This window comes from Monodon monoceros, unplaced genomic scaffold (assembly GCF_005190385.1).
Source record: "Monodon monoceros isolate NGI ecotype Baffin Bay Population unplaced genomic scaffold, NGI_Narwhal_1 Super_Scaffold_11, whole genome shotgun sequence".
Classification (NCBI taxonomy): Eukaryota; Metazoa; Chordata; class Mammalia; order Artiodactyla; family Monodontidae; genus Monodon; species Monodon monoceros.
Genome location: NW_021703767.1, coordinates 9,225,577 through 9,248,345, shown reverse-complemented (window position 1 = coordinate 9,248,345; position 22,769 = coordinate 9,225,577). Strand labels below are relative to the sequence as shown.

Here is a 22,769-nt window from a genome sequence, read left to right as displayed (position 1 = left end):
TGGTTTTGCGTTCAGTAAACCAGCAGTCTCGTGGCATTTGGATGTCGAGACAGGGCAAAGTTTAGAGCATAATCTTTCATTTTAATCTTCCATCCTCATGAGATGTGACGCATATGCAGCTATCTTTGGACTGCTCGACTTCCAAACGTCCACTCCCTCCCTGCACGGACACAGGCCCACAAAGGAACGAAATTGATAGCTCTGAAGTAGAGACAGCCCACACAAAGTTAACCAGCAATAGGAATATGGAGTGGTTTGGGGGCTTTTTCCCCAATAAGAATACCCTCTGTCAACATGAATCTTTTAGACGGGATCAGAAAGGGACTCCCTTAAACATCCAAGCAAACAACAGGTACCCTTGGTTCCCAGCCACAGAGCCCTCTGCTGCGTATCGAAGAGGGTCCCCCACACAAGCATACTTTGCTTTAGACTCAACTATTTTTCAATTTATTCACTTTCTGGAGTAAAATGAGGAAGAAAATTACACAGTTAAGAGCCATGTAGGAAAAAAGACCTCACACAACAAAGGTATCCACTAAATGCTTCGTCAATGAATGAATGAATGAGTCAATGAACGTATCTGAGCATGACATGGCACAACAAGCATTTTTTTGAACCTCAGATCCTATGTAACCAGTCAAAGCTTTGGTCAGTTAAACTAAGCAATGTCCTTTTTTTTTTTTAATTTTTTTTTAATTTTTTTTTTTTTGGGCTGTGTTTGGTCTTTGTTGCTGTGCGCATGCTTTCTCTAGTTGCGGCAAGCGGGGGGCTACTCTTCGTTGCGCTGTGCGGGCTTCTCATTGCGGTGGCTTCCCTTGCTGTGGAGCATGTGCTCTAGGTGCGTGGGCTTCAGTAGTTGTGGCACGCAGCCTCAGTAGTTGCAGCACACAGGCTCAGTAGTTGTGGCATTCAGGCCCAGTAGTTGTGGCGCATGGGCTTAGTTGCACCGCGGCATGTGGGATCTTCCCGGACCAGGGCTCGAACCCATGTCCTCTGCATTGGCAGGCAATTCTTAACCACTAAGCCACCAGGGAAGTCCCAGCAATGTCTTTTTAATCTCTTTCTAAAAATACTATAAACAGCTATCACACTTATTTTAAAAGTAATAATACTAAAATATGGAAAATAAGAAATGGAAGTTCCCAAAGTCCTATTCCTGAGAGGTTATCTCCCTTAACAGTTGGCTGCATATTCTTCCAGGTTTTTTTTCCCATGCATATATAGAATATACGTACATATTCTTAATAAATGGGGTCCTAAACTGCACACTATTCTGTAAGTCACTTTTTTTTTTTTTTTTTTTTTCCACACCACACAGCTTTCAGGATCTTAGTTCATCCACCAGGGATTGAACCCGGGCCATGGCACTGAAAGCACCAAGTACTAACTACTGGACGCCCAGGGAATTCCCTGTAAGTCACTTTTTAAATCTAGTACTAACTACTGGACCCCCAGGGAATTCCCTGGGGGGGGAATTTTAAATCTAAGTCTCTATTACAGATATTTTACATGTCAGAATATATAGTAACTATATCTCACTTCTTTAAATGCTAAATAATATTCCATAAGTCACTTAACTTACCCCCTATAGATGAAGTATACTTGTAAGGTCAAAAATATAGGCACTTTTTAAAAACAGATATTGTCAAATTTGTCTCTAAAAAATTATACCACCATCATCAACACTGAGTACTGTTAGCCTTCTTAACACGTGTAATCTCATGGAGAAAATGCTATTTCATTGTTTTAATTTGTATTAATTTGATTATCAGTAAGGATAAGCATCTCTTCTGCTTATAAGCTATGTATACTTTTTCTTCCATGAATTGCTTTTTCATAACCTTCGTCCATTTTAAATTGGATTGTTGATTGCTTGCTTACTGATTTGTAGGCACTTAGACACTTCTTATATTAACCTTTTTAAATTACATAGGGTGAATATTTTTCCCAGCTTCATATGCTGTTTTTAAATTGGGTTATATAGCTTTCAGTTACATAGAAGAGTTTTGCTTCACTGTTATCAAATATGTCATTCTAAACCATTTGACTTATGGGCCATATGGCATTTTTTTTTAATGCTTTGCTCACTCCAACATAATGAAAATAGTTCCTATGCGCTTACTAGTATTTTAAAGATTTTTCTTAATGTTTAGATCTATAATCATTTCAGATTCACTTTTGTATGTAATATAAGTTAAAGATATAACTTTCTTTTTAAATGTTTTATTTCTTAAATCTTAGCTTATTTTTTAATTTTACCAAATTACAGCCAGATGTGTAAACATAATTCGTTCAATAATTTATCCTTTCTTCACTAATGTAAAATGCCTCCTTTATCATATACCAATTCTCCATGTACAGTTGAAGGCTTTATGAGCAAAGACTAAGGTTTTCAGGAGAAGAAGCAATTCTGCCCAAGACTGCAACACGGAAACCCTGGCTGAGTCTCCAGCCTGCCTGGTCTGCCCTGCGGAGTCTGGACTCAAGACAGTAACATCAGCTCTCAGTATCCTGTTCATCTCTTGGTCTACTCCTGGGCTAGCATCTCACTCTTTTAATTACTGTAACTTTATAGTTCATTTTCACATCCAGAAAAGTAAGACTCTCCTTCATTCTTCTTTTTGAAAAGTTTCTTGACTCTTCTAGAGCATTTGCTTTTCCAGATTAACTTTAGAATCAAATCTGGGATAGTACAATCATACACATTCTGCCTTGGAAGATTTCTTCTCTTCCTGCATCCAAAGTACACTAACTAGGCCTCTTTTGTGTGTTGGCCATCGTATGTAGGGACCACTCTTGCAATGGTTCCAAGCATCAGAGAGCCGCAATCTAAGATGTCATAGACTAATAAATAATACATTTCCACCGCAGTGGGGGAAATAAAGGATGACCTGGATGTCCAAAGAAGGTCACCTAACCCAGATTTCGTGTCAGAAAAGATTCCATAATAGGTGATATCTAAACATTGACATAATGTTAGGCGTTGGACAGGAAAAACAGATTTCGGGAAGACAGAAGGCAGTGAGGAAGAGAAGGCACGTTGAGCCACAAGACCTGAAATGTCCACTGTGACTAGAACATGGCAGCCACCACCAGGGGCCTAACAAGCTCCATGAAGGCATCTGTGTTCTTTCCCAAGAGCAATGAGCTGCCTTAAAAAGGGTTGGACAGAAGAGAGTAAAGGAAATGAGTCAGAGTCATTGAACAGTCATTGAGTGCCCAAGCGTCCCCTCTTTTCCCAGTGACGTGCAGCACCTGTCACAGGGGGCAGTACCATTGACCAGTTCTGGCCAATGGGCTGTGAGTGGAAGTGATCGACGGCATTTCCATGCCAAAGCATTTAAAAGCTGACCCTCCCACCCTGGTTGCCCCAGCAACCTGGAAGCCACATACAGAGATCTTGGCTTCCCAATATGCAAGTGGCCTGGATCACCAGGTCCCTGATTGGGGGACAGTGCCCTGAAGACTCGCCTGACCCACACCAGAATTTTCATGAGTGAGAAAGAACTCTTTATTGTGTAAGCCATGGAGTTCTAAGGATTATTTATTGCTACAGTACAGCCTGGTGCTAACCTAAGAAAGTCTCCAAATACAATCTGATGACAGGGGATCCAGCTTCTCAGAGCTCCCCAACACCACTGAAAGTCCTTGTCTTCAGAAGCTGAGAATACTCCTTCCTCTTTAGGGGAGAACAGTACTGATATCAGCAAGGCCGTCGCTATGCCTTCTCGGGGGTTTACAAGCTACTCCGTTGATGAACACTTCGCTCTACTGAGCAGGCGTGAGATGCTTCCTGCACAGCGAATGTTAAGTGATCTGCAATTTTCCACTCTCTCTCCCCTGCTTCATGGTTGTACCTTTCTTTCTTATGTCCCCTGGTTCTTTCATCCCTGGCCTTTTTCCTATCTTTCTTCAGCAGTGAGATGGTGCTGGCTGATAACTCAAGGGTGGCCACGTGGCAGCTACAGCCACAAGCAATGTCCTAACCTCCAGCCCCGCTGCACCTCCAAGAGGGAGGACAGACTCCCTAGCACTGCTGCTGCAGGCACAGCAACCCAAGTTCAAATCCAGCCCAGTCTCTTTTGTCTTTGTATGCAGTTTGAGAATTTCTTAACTTCTCTGAGATTTCATTTCCTATTCTGCAAAACAAGGATAGTGATACTTACTTGAGAGTCTTACGGGGATTATAGGAAAAAACAAATGTAACGTTCCCAGCACAGTGCCTGGCACAGAATATGAATTTCCTAAAAGTCTGTTTCCTTTGCCCTTTCTCCTGAGGGAGAAACCGACTCCTCTCAGATCTCCATGGCTTAATCCTACATCTATCTATGTCGGCCTTTTGATGGGCAAAACTGCACTATTAGATCTGTGGAGGATACAAATGATCAGACAATGTAGCTGAGGAGGCCAGACGTACTCATAGGGAAAAGTTAACAGGTTAATTATTAATTAGATGTGTAAATACCCGAGGGTTTAATATAAGCCATAAGTGCTAAAGAAATCCAGAGAAAGGAGAGACATGCTCAGGCTCCTGGGATTGAGGCTAAGAATTCAGCACAGGGAGACGGGGATAAAGAAGCAGCTCCTGCTTTCCCGAAGGTCGGGTCTCCCATCTCTGGGTCAGCATCCACTCTAGTTCAAGACGGGCTTCAGATTGATAGCTGTCCCAATGATGACAGAGCTGTAGAGTCATTTTCGGACAGGCTCTGTCCGCTCACAGCAGATACATCTCTGAGTACTACCTACTGATTCAGGAGGGTATAACAAATAAACTTTTGAATGAATGTGCCCACCCTACAAAAGATTTTAGAGGGTCCCCTCTGTGTAAGGTACAAGGGTGGTCACTCCAAAGGCTATACTTGATATCAAAGGCGGGGACTATGCCGGGTACCCTGGCCAAGCCAGAACCTAACACCAGCACCAGGCACCCAGAGGTTATTTACAGACTGTCACAGGAGGTTCCCATGGCTCTGCAAACATGCCTACAAATGCCCTCAAACTTCTAGATAGGTGGGGTCAGCTCCTGATTGGGAATGACGCCGTCAGCTTACTCAGCTGCACGTGTGCTTTAGCCAGGACGTACAGTTCCTTTCAAAAATCTCACAAAGGGGCTTCCCTGGTGGCGCAGTGGTTGAGAGTCCACCTGCTGATGCTAGGGGACACGGGTTCGTGCCCCGGTCCGGGAAGATCCCACATGCCGCGGAGCGGCTGGGCCCGTGAGCCATGGCCGCTGAGCCTGCGCGTCCGGAGCCTGTGCTCCGCAACGGGAGAGGCCACAACAGTGAGAGGCCCGCGTACCGGGAAAAAAAAAAAAAAAAAAATCTCACAAAGGTGGGGATCATTTAGTAAATGTATAGAAATTTCAAATCACTACTGTGTGAACCTGGAACCAACATAGTGTTGTAGGTCAATTATACTTCAATTTTTTTAAAAAAAGAGAGAAAAGAAAGTTTGTAATCACAGTATTCTAATAGGTTCTGTCTGCAGTGAACAATATTTACATAATTAGAATGTTGCAAACACTAATTACTGGCATAATTAAAAGTATGATAATTTGGGGGAAAGAATGAGGAAGGAGAGGTAGAGGTATTAAATCTTCATCTCTTATAACACTGATAAATTTAAAACTTGCTTTTTTCTTTTCTTTTTATTGTGTCTATACAAGACAATAAATGTTAACTAAACCTACTGCGGTCGTCATTTACAATATATATAAATCAAACCATCACACTGTACACCTTAAACTTATAGAGCAATGTGTGCCAACAGTTTCTCAATAAAACTGGGGGAAAAAAAAATCTAACAAAGCTCCAGCCACCACTCCCACAGGAAAACATGAATTTTAGTGTGATCCTATCACATTAAGTATGCAAAAAAATGCAAAGTTGCATATCAACATAATACATCCACTGGCTGAAGACTCTCACGTCAAATGGCATATTCAAAGGCCAGCAGAAAAGTAAAACAAATGAACAGTGACTAGGTTAAAATGTTCGCTTCTTTTCAGAACCCTCTGGGTACGTGGAAATGTAAGGGAATAACAGGTTGATTGTTCTTTAGACTTTAAAGTAAACACAGGCCAACGGTGTGACACAGCTACCAAAAAACCAAATGAGATCTCAGGATGGATTAATTAATAGAAGTATAGTGTCATAAGCAAAGGAGGTGACCGATCTCTGTACATGAACGATGTGCGGGGTCTATATTGCTACTGGACAACTCCTGCAGGAGGTGAGAGTGTTCTCCCTTTGCATCAGAAAGCAGTGAGGACATTCAGACAGGAGACAATAAGGCAACGTAAACACCAGTGTCATCTTTAAACATTGCAAGGATCTCAGTATGAAGAGAGCTGGATTTTTTTCATATAGTTTCAAAGGGCAACTGAGACCAAAAGACAAAATTGAGAGGGAGACAATTTTTAGCCAAATGTGAAGGAGACCTTTCCAACAACGAAGGCTGTTCAAAATCTGGAACAGTCTCGTGAGGTGGTGGGCCTTCCTCGCACTGAAGCTTTCCTACAAAGGTGTCTTCCCACTTTTTTGGCTGCATGAAAATTTAGAGGAACATGAGATTCTTCAAGTTTCAAGGCAGGTTTTGTAGAAAGCATTCCTTAGGACAGAGAGTTTAGGTTGGGTGGCCTCAAATGACTGCATAGAAGCTAACCAAAAATTCTTGCTTCCTCAGACATTATTTTCCCCTATTACAAAGGTTAAGAATTTCCCGGGTCAGATTTTAAAGGGGCATTTAATCGGGTCATTAAAGTTCAGTCCTTTTCCCAACTGGCAAGTCCTGCGCTCACTGGCCTTTGTGCAGTTCTGCCCTCTCCTCTCCCACCCCAAAGTCACACCCGCGCTCTTGCTAAAAGCTGTGGACTCTAAACCTCATCATGTAGAATGCAGAAAGGGAATCATTGATTTTGTTCTGGTTAGTCATCATAATGCTTTTCTCTTATATGTACTTAATCATTGTGGTTTCTCCAAGAATGGAAAGCTTTCCTTTCTATGGGAGAATCTAAATAGCTCTCTAAACAGACAGCAGCTGAGCAAACAGTGCAGAGAATTTCGGTGCCCTGTGATGAGAGCCACCGCACCCTCAGCCAAGGCCAAGCAGCTCCTGGCATGGCAGCCAAATTACAAATAGCTGCGGAGTGATTCCTTTTGATCAACGGTGGATGCTTCCATTTCTTACAAGAATGTTCCATGCAGCTTTGTGGTTAGTCACAAAGCCTGAAAATGATAAATGTACTAGAGAATCAGCCAGCGTTTCCCTTCCAGGACTAGGACCAGACGGAGCCCGGGCAGCACCACTGCAGCAGGAAATAGCCACACAGCTGGCCCCCTGGCAAGGGGCCGGCATGAAATGCTTCTCCCTGGAGTCCTCATTCTCCGCAGCCTTCGCTGCGCACCCTGCCTGGCCCGCTCTGCCTGTCTCTGCCCAGTGATCAGGCCTTTCGTACTTTGCAATCTTAAGCACAGGAAACGCACAAGTCAGCACCCACAAAAGCGCACATCACCTCTTGCTCCTAAGGAGAATTCCCAGCAGCTGTTTAACAGGGTGTATGCCCACTCACATTATCTAATTGCTGAGGCAGGATGAGACGGGGTGGGAAAAAAAAGGAATGAATGACTCCTGTGAGACTGCAGACTGTTGAATAATAACCAGTTGGCATTCTTCCCTTAAGTAATGTTCTAGTGTCGGGGGGGAGATGTAGGTTTGAGAAGCGTTGCAGCCTCCTCGTGTTCTAGGGGAAGAGGGCTGACCAGGGGCTTTTGCTAAATAGAGAGGCTCCTTGGGGCTGGCGCTGGGAGGAGTATCTCCAGCTCAAAGCACCAGGGGATGCTGCAGCAGAAGGAAGGGATAGAAGAGTACAGTGTCTTCAAGGCCAAGGCCACCTGAGGTCTGACTCTGGGCATGGTCAGCCTCCCAGAGGAGGCCACAATGAACTTGGAGCCTGTCTCCTTGGGGGAAGGACTGCTTGGCTTCTTGTTCTGTGGGAGAAAGCATGAAGCCTTGTCTTTAATTTGCATTTTCTCATTAAGTGGAGTCAAGCCCTTTTACATCTGTGGATATTGTGGTTGCCTTGACTGCGTAGTGTCTTTACATTCCAAATTCCAAATTACCAGCTACAAACACACTTTTATTTATTTGCCATCTGTCTTTACACAACCTGGAACACACTCAAAGGAAGCTGAGCCTCATGCTGTAAAATCATTATTTTTCCCAGGTCATGCCGAGCTCAGGCTACAGAACCCTGACCGCATTACTAAGGCTGGGTCTACCCGGGCCAGGTCTTACTGCTGAACATTGACCAGAGGCTTTTAAATACAGGACTTGGTGAGGGAAGTTTATAGCAGTACAATCCTACCTCAAGAAACAAGAAAAATCTCAAATAAACAATCTAAACTTACACCTAAAGCAATTAGGCAAAGAAAAACAAAAAACCGCCAAAGTTAGCAGAAGGAGAGAAATCATAAAGATCAGGTCAGAAATAAATGAAAAAGAAACGAAGGAAACAATAGCAAAGATCAATAAAGCGAAAAGCTGGTTCTTTGAGAAGATAAACAAAATTGATAAACCACTAGCCAGACTCATCAAGAAAAAAAAGGGAGAAGACTCAAATCAATAGGATTAGAAATGAAAAAGGAGAAGTAACAACTGACACTGCAGAAATACAAACGATCATGAGAGATTACTACAAGCCACTATATGCCAATAAAATGGACAACCTGGAAGAAATGGACAAATTCTTAGAAAAGCACAACCTTCTGAGACTGAACCAGGAAGAAATGGAAAATAAAAACTGACCAATCACAAGCACTGAAATTGAAACTGTGATTAAAAGTCTTCCAACAAACAAAAGCCTAGGACCAGGTGGCTCCACAGGCAAACTTTATCAAACATTTAGAGAAGAGCTAACCCCTATCCTTCTCAAACTCTTCCAAAATACAGCAGAGGAAAGAACACTCCCAAACTCATTCTACGAGGCCACCATCACCCTGACACCAAAACCAGACTAACATGTCACAAAAAAATAAAACTACAGGCCAATATGACTGCTGAACATAGACGCAAAAATCCTTAATAAAATACTAGCAAACAGAATCCAACAGCACATTAAAAGGATCATTCACCATGATCAAGTGGGGTTTATCTCAGGAATGCAAGGATTCTTCAATATACGCAAATCAATCAATGTTATACACCATATTAATAAACTGCAGGATAAAAACCATATGATCATCTCAACAGACGCAGAAAAAGCTTTTGACAAAATTCAACAACATTTATGATAAAAACTCTCCAGAAAGTAGGCATAGAGGGAACTTATTGAACATAATAAAGGCCATATATGACAAACCCTGAGCCAACATCATTCTCAATGGTGAAAACCTGAAACCATTTCCTCTAAAATCAGGAACAAGACAAGGTTGCCCACTCTCACCACTATTATTCAACATTGTTTTGGAAGTTTTAGCCACGCAACCAGAGAAGGAAAAGAAATAAAAGGAATCCAAATCAGCAAAGAAAAAGTAAAACTGTCACTGTTTGCAGATGACATGATACTATACATAGAGAATCCTAAAGATGATACCAGAAAACTACTAGAGCTAATCAATGAATCTGGTAAAGTAGCAGGATACAAAATTGATGCACAGAAATCTCCTGCATTCCTACACACTAATGGTGAAAAATCTGAAAGAGAAATTAAGGAAACACTCCCTTTTACCACTGCAACAAAAAGAATGAAATACCTAGGAATAAACCTACCTAAGGAGACAAAAGACCTACATGCAGAAAACTATAAGACACTGATGAAAGAAATTAAAGAGGATACAAACAGATGGAGAGATATACCATGTTCCTGGAATGGAAGAATCAACATTGTGAAAATGACTATACTACCCAAAGCAATCTACAGATTCAATGCAATCCCTATCAAACTACCAATGGCATTTTTCACATAACTAGAACAAAAAATTTCACAATTTGTATGGAAATACAAAAGACCCCAAATAGCCAAAGCAATCTTGAGTAAGAAAAACGAAACTGGAGGAATCAGGCTCCCAGATTTCAGACTATACTACAAAGCTACAGTAATCAAGACAGTATGGTACTGGCACAAAAACAGAAGTATAGAGCAATGAAACAGGATAGAAAGCCCAGAGATAAAACCACGCACATATGGTCACTTTATCTTTGATAAAGGAGGCAAAAATATACAATGGAGAAAAGACAGCCTCTTCAGTAAGTGATGCTGGGAAAACTGGACAGCTACATGTAAAAGAATGAAATTAGAACACTTCCTAACACCATACATAAAAATAAACTCAAAATGGATTAAAGACCTAAAAGTAAGGCCAGACATTATAAAACTCTTAGAGGAAAATATAGGAAGAACACTCTTTGACATTAATCACAGCAAGATCTTTTTTGATCCACCTCTTAGAGTAATGGAAATAAAAACAAAAATAAACAAATGGGACCTAATGAAACTTCAAAGCTTTTACACAGCAAAGGAAACCATAAAAAAGACGAAAAGACAACCCTCAGAATGGGAGAAAATATTTGCAAACGAAGCAACTGACAAAGGATTAATCTCCAAAATATACAAGCAGCTCATGCAGCTCAATATCAAAAAACAAACAACCCAATCCAAAAATGGGTAGAAGACCTACATAGACATTTCTCCAAAGAAGATATACAGACTGTCAACAAACACATGCAAGGATGCTCCACATCACTAATCATTAGACAAATGCAAATCAGAACTACAATGAGGTATCCGCTCACACAGGTCAGAATGGCCATCAACAAAAAATCTACAAACAGGGCTTCCCTGGTGGCGCAGTGGTTGAGAGTCTGCCTGCCGATGCAGGGGACACAGGTTCCTGCCCCGGTCCGGGAAGATCCCACATGCCGCGGGGCGGCTGGGCCCATGAGCCATGGCCGCTGAGCCTGCGCGACCGGAGCCTGTGCTCCGCAACGGGAGAGGCCACAGCAGTGAGAGGCCAGCGTACTGCAAAAAAAAAAAAAAAAGTCCCCCCAAATAAATAAATACAGGACTTGATGAAAACAGCAGAGCTAGTAAACCCTCCGTGTAAACAGAAAGCTGAATTCTGTGTATATTGACTCCCTTAGGAGGTGACTTAGGCATTAGTGATTTCCACAACTAAGACTCATGTTTAGCAAGATACTGATATCAACAAGGGGTGAGGCCCGGAGCAATGAGGAGCTCCCTCCTCTCTTCAGAGGAGACCTAAGCAGGGCAGAATCTGGAGAGACTGGAGGGGGAGGAAGAACAGGAGGCAGACGGGGGCTTTGTTTGTGGCACAGAAAAGCACATCCTAGCAGAGAGGGCGTCTGCCTTGGGCACAGGTGATGAGCATCCTACGGACACAGATGCTAAAGGCAGCCAAGGAGAAGCGGCAGTCCGTCCTCACAGCTCTGCCCCTTCCCAGCTTCTCCCCACGCTCTGCCCTCCTTCCTTCCTTCCTCCTCCAGAGCTTCACTGGGAAGCAGCTGCATCGTGGAGAGGTGGTGAAGCTCCTGGTGCCTGTGTTCTGCCTCTGGACACAGCGGGGAGGCCTCTGGCTGGGGTCAGGGCAACACGCCCGCTACACTGGCTCAGCCCCACCTCCGTGCCAGTTTTCACTTGCTCCACCTGGAGAGCAGCCCCATCCTCTGGTCTGGATCTGTCCCCATGGACCCTGCGCATCCTCCTCTGTATACCCTGCATCCCAGGACTGACACTGGGCTGTCACTTTCTTCTTCACAGGGACCTAACTCTTAGTCTCTCCTTATGAGCTGCCCCAAGTCTTCTTTCTGTATCGATTATAGACCTTCATCAATTGTCTTGGCAGAGGCTGGCTTCCCGTAGATTGATCGATGCCCACAGCAACTTTGCTGAAAACCTGAGTGAAACCCAGAGCTCTGGCTCACTCTTCATCCTCTGTCTTCTGTCTGACAACTATACCCTCCACTGCAGTCAGTGCCCTGGGCGTTCTAGGAGAGGAATCAGTGGGAAGAGGCGTTTCTCAACTGGGTTCCAAGCTGGAAACGGTTCCCTTCAGGTGGAACCATAAATACCATGACATGTTGGGAAGGAAAAATCAACAATAGCTGGCAATGAGATGTGAAGGGGGAGGGAGGATTCCTGCACGGCTCCCCAACTTTGAACTTGGATGACTGGGTAGATGGCAAACGAGGGCAGGAAGACAAAATGGAAGGGGGTGTGAGTGGGTATCCATGTGGGATCTCTCCCAAAGGCAACAGCTACCTGGAATGTTGTTAATCATCCCCTTGCTTCATCATATATATGCAGTGACGTGATGGTAAATGTTTAAAAATCAGCTCTCCAAAAATTAAGTATGTGCGCATATCCTAATAAGTTTGTTATAAATTGTTTGATACAAAGGATGTATATCACACAGTTTACAAATAATAAAATACATAACATCCTTATTATAAACCTCTAACATTCAATTGATTCTCACAGAACATTTTTTATTTTTGCCAAACTTTCATAATTGTGGCCAACCTACGGCTGCAACAGATGAACCAATGTAGTTTCAGTATGAAGGTTGGTTGACATTTTTGTTTACATAAACAAGTAAGAAGAAAGCAAAATGACAGAGACACATGGGAGAAAATCACTGTTTTATCAATTATGTGAGCAACTTCTTTGTTGAGTCGGGTAATAGTTTTCAAACACTGGAAGGCTATTTCCTCAATTTCTGTGCTATTCACAATGTAACAGCCGCAGACATGACAAACATTTAAGTTTAATCTGTTAATCATTATTAACATTTAGTCCGTCATTTTGTTATATCCAGACAATCAACAAAGCAATCACGCCCTGATTTGTAGCACTGGCCAATTTCTTTCATATAAATAGTGGCCCATTTCAAGCTACCAAGGTGATGTCACTGAACACTGAATTGGAAAGAGATCATAGTAGCATGCCAGTTTATAGGATTTTTACCATACAGATGCAATAGATATAATAACCTCCAAAGCATAGATAATAGTAAAATAAGTAAGATAATTAGGAGGTGATGAGTTAGAGTATTTATTACCATTCTCTTTGCTGTAATTATTTTACTGTAAGCTTATATAATTTAATTTTTAATAACAGCTGTGTTTAACAACTGCCTTGCTGAATTCATGAAAATTTAACTATTGGATCTCGCAAGTCAGTTCAAGCCGGCTCAGGCATACCATTGCATGAATGGCCCAACAATATGTTGTTTAATTTTGTGCTTTATAAAAATGGTACCATGTTGAGATTCCCTGGCGGTCCGGTGGTTAGGACTCCGCGCTCTCACTGCCAAGGGCCCAGGTTCAACACCTGGTTGGGGAATTAAGATCCCACAAGCTGCATGGTGCAGCCAAAAAAAAAAAAAAAAAAAAGGCACCATGTTGTAGGTAATCTTCTGGGAGTTGCTTTGTCACTCACCATCGTGTTACTCTTGTCTAGGGACACTCAACACTATCCTGTCCCCTCGTTCTCAGCTCTGTCACAGGAAGTAGAAGCCTGAGGGCCACAACCCCCAGAATCTCTTGCCAACAGGGTTTCTGTTCTATGACCAACGACAGGTGGACGGTGGTACAAGGTGGATTTCACTCTTCCTCAGGCAGCGATGGTGTCTGTGGTAGCCATAGTGGCTTCCTGCAATGTTCTGGTTTCCGAGGAGCATCCCCATCTCTGGATTTCGCCCCCTCCCATCCCTTCCAACAATTTTGTAGGACCTGATTTCCTGTACTAAACCCTTCCGACTGGAAATATATACAATGGTTTCTGGGCTTAGGATTAAAAGACCGGGATTTATCCACGTTGATGCATGTAACCTAGGACCGTCTTTTCCACTGTGGTGTAACAGGCCACGCTGTGATGGTATCACATAGGATTCTCCATAGTTAGGCTGCATTTTATATCCTGCCTGCCCACCTTTGATACTTTCAATACAGCCAGTGTGCCCAGAGGATACTACCACGGGCAACAAGAGATCACGCCCTGGTGTTGGCCCACACAGTTCTCAGGCTCACTCATTGGACTCAACATTCCTGCCCTTACCTCCTTCTCCATCTCCTTCTGTAGGTGATCCACTGGATCCTGCTTTCCAGTCCGTCAACCTTGGCCAAACATGCTATCATGTACTGAAGGAGGGTCTATTGGTGATAAAGAAGTCTGGTTCCTGTGGGCCAGTACAGGCTCCCAGCTACAGCATGGGAAAAAAAAATCACATAAGAAAAATGTAGCTTGGGTTAGCACATGTAAGCTTTTATATATGGAGTGGACAAATAACAAGGTCCTACTGTATAGCACAGGGAGCTATATTCAATAACCTATGATAAACCATAATGGAAAAGAATATTAAAAAAAAGAATGTGTATATATATATATATGTATAACTGAATCACTCTGCTGTATAGCAGAAATTAACACAACATTGTAAACCAAATATACTTCAATTAAAAAATATTGAAAAAAAAATAGCCTATCTGCTCATAGTAAATTACCTTGAGACATAAGTTGACAATAGCATGACATAATTGGCAACAGCCCGCCCAGATTCATTAGTTAATCAAACCCAGCCAGGACTTTTCCAGAATGTCCTCCCTGTTCCCATACAACCTGTGCTGAGCTGCTTACGAGATAAGTTAACTTATTTCTGGGAAGAAGAGAGAAATACTCTCTCCCCTTGTCTATGGGTTGAAACCCTATTCACCCTTCAAAACCCAGTTCAGATATCTCCTCCTCCGTGAAGCCTTCTCAAACGCTACCCATCTGAAATACCCTCCTCTGTATCCTCTGCACCTTGTGTATAATTCTTTACACCCTTGAGGGATGGGATAATGTCTTCCCCCCCAGACAAAAAACGGGCTTGCTTATCACTTACTATAAGAACAGTGGATTCCCCAAGCTCAGCATTCCTCGGCTATGATACAAACTCACTGCACACCTAACATCCACCTGGACCCCTCATATTGCCCCCGTGGGGCTTGGAGGACAAGGGGAACCCAGGCCATCATAATACTCATTCAGTTTGCTCTGCCGTGAATAATGAAGTCCCTCGTCTCTGACCCAGGACTCTGTCTTCTGCCAGCATCCAGTGAACCAGTAAGAGGCTAACTCATTAGCTTGTGAGTAAAATCCCAGACGCTTCCCAGATCCAAGACTGAGTCTGTGTCTTATCATCCTTGGGGCTCCAGAGTCTACTACAGGCCTGACTAGTACAATATATGTTTGGAATTTCATCAAGTTGAATGGACTAGACCAAATACCGGGAACTTTTCTTCTACTGAGTACCAGTGAGCCCGGAGTCTCTCAATCTGGGCACTATTGACATTTGGGGCTGGATCATTCTTTGCCGGGTGGAGGGTGGGAGGCGCTCACTGCAGGATGTGCACTACAGGATGTTTAGCAGCATCCCTAGCCTCTACCCACTCTCCAGCTGTGGCAACCAAAACTGTCTCCGGACATTGCCAGCCGTGCCCTGAGGAGGCAATACCACTCCCCTTTCTCCAGCAACGAGAACCACTGGTGCAGCCTACCCAGAGGGTAGCGGTGAGAATGGGAAAAGCAAGCAAAGGGGCTGTCGCTAAGTTATAATGTAGCATCCAGACAGAGATATAAAATATTACACAGAGGGGGCTTCCCTGGTGGTGCAGTGGTTGAGAGTCCGCCTGCCGATGCAGGGGACACGGGTTCGTGCCCCGGTCCAGGAGGATCCCACATGCCGTGGAGCGGCTGGGCCCGTGAGCCGTGGCCGCAAATCCTGCACGTCCGGAGCCTGTGCTCCGCAACGGGAGAGGCCGCAGCAGTGAGAGGCCCGCGTACCGCAAAAAATAAATAAATAAAAATATTACACAGAGATATAAAATATTGCACTGCCTTTTCACAGCTAACAGTAAACACAACCCTGTGAGCACCACAGGTGCCCCGGGGGCATCAGCTAGATCACCTCATTCACACCCTCCAACATTTCACTCTGTAGGAACCGGAGGCATGGATGGGGTAAGCGGCTCACCCAAGTGGAAGAGTTTGGACTTGAACCCAGAGCTGAGGGTTTCCAACACTCTTGTTCTTAATTCTTAGCCTCGTTATGATCCCACAAAGAAAGGGGGGAGACAGACTGGGGCTTAGAAATAAGGAGATGGGAAATCAAAGTTGACCTTAAGAAAAAATAATAATAATCAAAATTACATGTCAACACCAGTCTCTTAAGGGTTAAAAATACATAACCCTTTAGCTATTTTAAGTGGGCAAGTAAGTGCCAGAATCTGTATTAACATGTGCTTTAATTCCTACATAAAATGTTTAAGTACAAGCCCTCGTGAGCTGCTCTCTTCTGCATCCAGAAAGTCCAGAAAGGAGAAAAGTGTCAAAAGCTGTTTTAACGCAGCAAACGCACTGGTGAACTTCAGTGGAGCGCCTCTGCCATCTGGTGGCGAGTTGAAGAACTGTCCTTAAAAAACGCAAAGCCACTTGGTACTTTGTGATAGGTGTTATGAATGAGTGTCCACCTCATTCCCAACTGAGTCAGACAAGAATTGATGCTCCAAACTGGCTACAGGTTGATACCAGATTTGGGTAATCTGGAGAGCAGAAAAATTACTGATTACCTATGGAATTACAAAGCTTGAGTAACTCCTAAGGAAAAGCACTATTTTGACTTTATTTTAAACTTTCCCTGAGAAGCTAACATTCCCCTCATCCTTAATTCTCAGAAATGTTTTCAATGCACGATAGCGTTGTGTTTTGGAGGCAGAGAAAGACAGCAAGAAAGAAGGAGGGGGAAAGAGAAGAAATGAAAGAAAGGGGACATCACTGCCATATTTGGTGCCAAAAACCATAATTCTATTAAAAACATGCATATTAGTCAAAGATTTTTCAACATCTAAGTCAGTTTCTCTCAGGAATCCTAAAAACATCATTAATGTTTTTATTAAGAAATTAATGATGACTTTTTAGTTAAAATAATAAATTTACTTAAAAGTGGGATTAATGCCCAATACTAAGATACATCTACATAACTCATGTTGATAAAAATAATTTCCTCCCATTATTTTATGTTTCAAATAGAATTGTCTCATGTCTTCATTCCTCAAATCTTTAAACTGTTCTCTTCCTCTACTCAGTAATATCACAGAAAAGTCTATAATGCATTTTCGTTAATCTAATGAGTATATTCTTGAGCATCTACTATGTACCAGGCATTGGGATACAGCAGTGAATGAGACATATCCTTACCCCATGGGGCTTGCAATCTAACAGGGAGAAAGGCGATCCACAGGCTCTATGTAACGTGGTAAGCACCATCTCATTTAATTTTCACAACTCTATGTGGTGGGTCTTATTATCCCCATTTTACATATGAGGAAACTGAGGCTCAGGGAGGTTAAGTGGTTTGTCCAAGGACTCAGAAGACTAAGTGGCAGAAGCAGCATTCAAAATCAGATACCATTTCTCCAAAGCCCAGCTCTTAACACCTGTACAATCCAGTTACACGTTTTCAACAGCAAAGCAGGCAGCGTGCACTGAGAGCTGATTTGTTCAGGGCACGATGCCAGGCCCTGTGGGGTATAGAGAAGGTGCCTCCAAGAGTTAGAACAGCATCTGCCTGCAAAGATTAGTACATGAGGCTTCCAGGCCCAAGAGCACACCTCCCCACTCACCAGCATTCATTAAAAATAACGAACAGGGCTTCCCTGGTGGCACAGTGGTTGAGAGTCCGCTTGCCGATGCAGGGGACACGGGTTCGTGCCGCGGTCCGGGAAGGTCCCACATGCCACGGAGCGGCTGGGCCCGTGAGCCGTGGCCGCTGAGCCTGCGCGTCCGGAGCCTGTGCTCCGCAACGGGAGAGGCCACAGCAGTGAGAGGCCCGTGTACCGCAAAAAAAATAAAAATAACGAACGATCCCAAACTCCACTCTAATACTCTGGGGGAAAAAAATCATTCTTAAAATTATAATTTAAAATGTATAATAAAAGTGAAATTCAACAAAAAGAATCCCATTAAGAGGATCATCAACAGATCCAGCCATTTCCCCATAGAGGGAAGAAAGGTCAGGTTTGGGGCAACGGATATTGTGGGGGGCTTCCGCTCCCACACCCCACGAATTTAAAGTCATGATGAAGGACAAGGACTGGGATTTTCAGGTGGCCAAATACAGCCCCTGAAGTGGAGATCTTGCTTCTGTACCAACAGTGCATTTTGAAAGGCTCCGTGATGTAGAATGTAAAAGGAGGAGTGGGAAATTGCAAAAGACACTCCACTTGAACAGACGGAAAGTCAGCACTTCTGGATATCACGTGCCTCTTGAGCAGGTATCCTAAGTCTAGGCTGCATCTCACACAGACCCAAAGTTGACCTCGGAAGAGAAGCCCCGCTGCCTACACCGCTGTTAAAGCCCATTCCCCCCGGCCATTTCTGGCAAACCTCTGATTTCCACTTGTTGTCTGAAACACAGTTTGCTTGGCCAAAGCCAAAAGACCTGAGAACCTCCCAGGGCAAATGTCGATCTAAAGAAAATGTCCTAAGGGGTCGGCGGTATTTATCCAGGTATTATTTCCGCCACCTGAGCTGAGTTTACCAAGCAGGTGGGGAGAGCTGATCTCTCCCCTACGTTCCACTTGAGTTTCCTGGATACCACGTGTTGTGTTCAACAGGGAACATACATGTAATTGTTCCTCTCTGCACTTAAACCATAAGGATTCCAAATTAGATCATATCGCTGAACCACAAGAAGGAACCCTGTGCACATGAACTCTGCGTGGCTGGCCGGAGCTGCCCTGTGAAACCAGAGGCAGCAAGGTTTGTAATCGAGAAGATGTTTCAGGGTCTCGCCAAACCAGCCAACATTCAAGAATCCCTCCTCTTGGCAGGCGTCAGTTTCGGTGTGATCGCTCTTAATTGCTGGTGACATTAAGGAATGGATCTCTGAGGTCTGATTCCCTTTCTGCAGCCAAGTTGCTAACGTACATTAAAAACACCCTCATAAACTGTCATTTGTGGGCAGAACCATCAGTGCCCATTCCAAGACATGCTTGGCTTCCACAGGCTGGAAAAAAAAGAAGAAATCGGAAAAAAATAAGCCCAGAAAGGACGCAATTATAATAAATGTAATACAAGGAGTAAACTTCAAAGTTGCAGCTACCGTAGAATCTTTGGCAAATCTTAAAATAAGATTATGAAACGTCATGGAAACGTTTTAAGGTATCTTTTCACGAAATCAACTTTTTTTCTTTGGGCTCTATTTTCATTTCATAGCACTTATCACAACTGTGATTCATGAATTATGCACATAATTTTTTTTATTGGATGTCAGACTCCCTGGTTATTCTGTAGCTCCCTCAGTGGAGGACCCGAGACTGATTTATTTACATTCCCTAGGCCCCATATATGGATGGGCACATAGTAGGGGCTCAAAAAAAATCGATGCTATCTTTGCAATAGCACTGTGATTTCATCATCTTGATGTGTCACCTAGCTGTTTCAAAAGCACTCTGCATCATTTCATAGTTTTGTTATTATCGTTAAGCAAGACGTTGCAGGGGTAAAGGGTACATGGTACCTCCCTGTATATTTTTTTTTCTTGCAACTTCCTGTGAATCTGTGATTATTCAAAGTCTTGGATTTCACCTAAATAGTGGAATTTCCATTTCGATCTCTCACACGCATGATGTCACAATGCTCTTGGCTTCCTGGATTTCACCAGCGTATTCTGGGTTTCCCCAACTCTACTTCCAACAATCGGACACCCTGAGCAGCCAAGTGATAGCTAGAAGCTCATCTTTTTTTCCCTCCAACCCTTGACAGAGCACATCCCTCTGTACAACAGCTACCCCTCTGAGACAGCCAGCCAAAATGTCAAGTCTGATGCCAATTTTCATACCATTTATCCTTCTCTGTCTTCTCCACACAGAGACCACCAAAAAGTTATCACATGGCAGTAATTTTCAAGAACTAGCTGGAATACCAAGGTTCAGGGAGAGATGTTATGTTGCTAAGCCAATCATTCCCTCAAGATTGTTAGTTGGCAATAAAATCCAGAACGTGTGTGTCCGGATTCCAAGTCGGTGAACCACACACTCCTAACTCTTCTTTTGCCGCGTCCGTGGCAGCCTTGTGTTACACAAAGAATCAGGCCACCACCGAGCTGCCAAGAGCCTTGGAAAACTGTACAAAGTGCATTAAAATCAACAGAAAGGCTTCCCATGTCACAGTATTTGGATAACTTCTCACCCCTGCAAGCTCCCCCAAAAGCTACTGGCTGAAGTCTGACACACTGGCTTGAATCGCACAATCAGATTCAAACTTTTAAACAAAGCACTGTGCAGATATTCACTTCCCCGTGAGCCTGGGAACACAGCCCAGCCCCACTGGACGCGAGGACAGATCCCATAGCTAGGGGCAGAGCACTCTCAGAAGTTGAGTATACGAGCAGCCTCCGTCAGCCCCGAGCTGAGCCCACTCTGCTTCTTCAGCCTCCTAATTAATGACCTTCTCCGGGACAAAACAAAAATTCCTGCCTTTAACATTCACATCAATCTCTGTGAGTCAGAAGACAGAGGCTGTCTGGCTTTCCAACACTTTCACAGGCTCAGAGCACCGCCCTCTATCGACCCTTGTAAAAGCAGATGGCAACAGCAGAAGTTCAAGGAGACACAGCTTTGAAAGCTACTCCAACAGTGAGACCGGGCTACCAGGAAAGACGAAAAGAAGTGAAAGCCAGTTTTCATTGCCTCCTGGACCAAAGTGGGAGAAGAGGGAGAGAGGGCCAGGGGGAGGAGAGAGAAATGATCTTCATTATTAAAATGCTTTAATAAGGTAGCATATACACTACCAAACGTAAAATAGACAGCTAGTGGGAAGCAGCCGCAGAGCACAGGGGGATCAGCTCGGTGCTTTGTGACCACCTAGAGGGGTGGGATAGGGAGGGTGGGAGGGAGGGAGACGCAAGAGGGAAGAGATACGGGAACATATGTATATGTGTAACTGATTCACTTTGTTATAAAGCAGAAACTAACACACCGTTGTAAAGCAACTATACTCCAATAAAGATGTTAAAAAAAAAAAAGAAAAAAAGACTGATATTCTCACTGCCGGGCAGTGAGTCCAGAGAAAGACAAATGCCCCATCCTCTCGCCGTTTTTGTTTAGCAGAAAAATAACGTCCATTGGTATAGCATTTTTAAATCAATAAAGTACTTTCACAAACTCTCAGCAGCCTTGAGCTATTATACCCACTTCGCAGATGACGAATCTGAGACTCACAGCAACACAAGAGTAAGTGGAGAAGCAGGATAACAGTGGGATGGTCAGCAGTCAGCAGGGAGACGAAAGAAGCAGGTGAGAACTGCCTTGCTACCCTTTGGGGGAAAAATAGAATAAAACATAGTCCCCAGATCAGGGTGCGGGGGATTCATCCCCACCTTTGTGGTGGGCCTAGGACTCCAGACAGGACTCCAGAGAGTTAGTTTATTCTTATCCTGATAATTCAAAAAGAAGAGTCCCTAAGCTGATAATTTCTCATTTCAGAGGTAATTCATAGAACATTGTCTCCAAAAAGAAATCCACTGAGAAATGTGAGATGAGAGAGTTATAAACAAAGGGCCCCCAGCTGCTACTTGAATCGGTTACATGCCTCAAATGGGACAGGAGCCTAGGCCAAAATATTAAAGGGCTTTACAGCGGGGCAGCTCACCTTGAAGTGACTCTGGAACACGACCTGGTCATGGATGAAGACACAGAAGCTCAAGCCAGGGCCTCGGTGACAACAGGAGGTCAAGTCCACGACTCAAACCTCTGCCCTCAGATAATGAAAGGCAGGTGGGCCACACCCTCTGGTGCTGATGGAGAAGCCCTCTGCTCCAGGTTTCATAGAGCACCCACTTTCTAAACACAGAGACACGCACCTCTGATTTCCATGTGCAAACAGATGTGGCCTTGGGGGATGGAGAAGTAGGGAGGAGAGAGGAAACGGTGCTGCGGGAGAAACTGGGCCCTGAGTGCTGACCTATGCTCTGCCCCTCAGGGTCCTGTCCGAACATCTCACCCTAACCCTAACCCTAACCTGACAGAGCGGAGATGCAAGGCCAAGCTTGGCCGGGGCCCCTTGAATATATAAAAGTAAAGCTTGGTTCCATGACCTTGGGGAAATGAGTTTTCTGTCAAGCTCAGCCTACAATTGCCTTTAGGAAACCTCTGACAAGGGTTTCCTTTGCCACGTCCGGCTGTGCTCTCTGCAACCATACCGGTGTCCCCACAGGCCTTCGAGGAGGTGGGTACCTGCTCATTTCAAATGTACTGAATCCATTTGACCTGTCCCAGGCTGGGCCACTTGGACTGCATTTCCCCCTTCTGGAGAATTTGGGAGCACACTGCCCTGGGCGGACACTGAGAGCAAAGAGTGTACTCCCCAAGTGTAAGCACCCAACTCATCCTGGAGGCTGGGGGAAGGGATGGAACAGCAACACTGAGGAAGGCCCAGCCCCCCCTGCCTGGTCCCAGGGGGACCCCATGGAGCAGCGACCACCGAGCTGCCCCCCTACCGCTCTGGGACAGAGAAATAAATGTCTGTGTCATTGAAGGCGCTCAAAACACACACAAACAGGACAGAGGGAAGGGGCAGCCCAGGATAGAACTTTCTTTTGATGAGACTTTGGATTCTATGTCATGTTTTAATCCACAAGAAATTTGGTCTCACTTCACGCCCTGTGAAATAACAGAGCCTCCCTCCATTTTCCCAGCCTACTCTTCTGAAG

General features: G+C 44.0%; 1 protein-coding gene across 13 annotated transcripts in view; it reads right to left on the bottom strand.

Moving 5' to 3' along the window:
* The window catches only part of SETD4 (SET domain containing 4), a 409,208-nt gene that overhangs the window by 315,370 nt on the left and 71,069 nt on the right, over positions 1-22,769 (bottom strand). For all 13 annotated transcript variants that reach the window (XM_029213928.1, XM_029213933.1, XM_029213923.1 and 10 more), the window contains exon 12: positions 14,075-14,219. The gene's annotated coding sequence lies outside the window, so the exon portion shown is untranslated. The remainder of the gene's footprint in view (positions 1-14,074; positions 14,220-22,769) is intronic.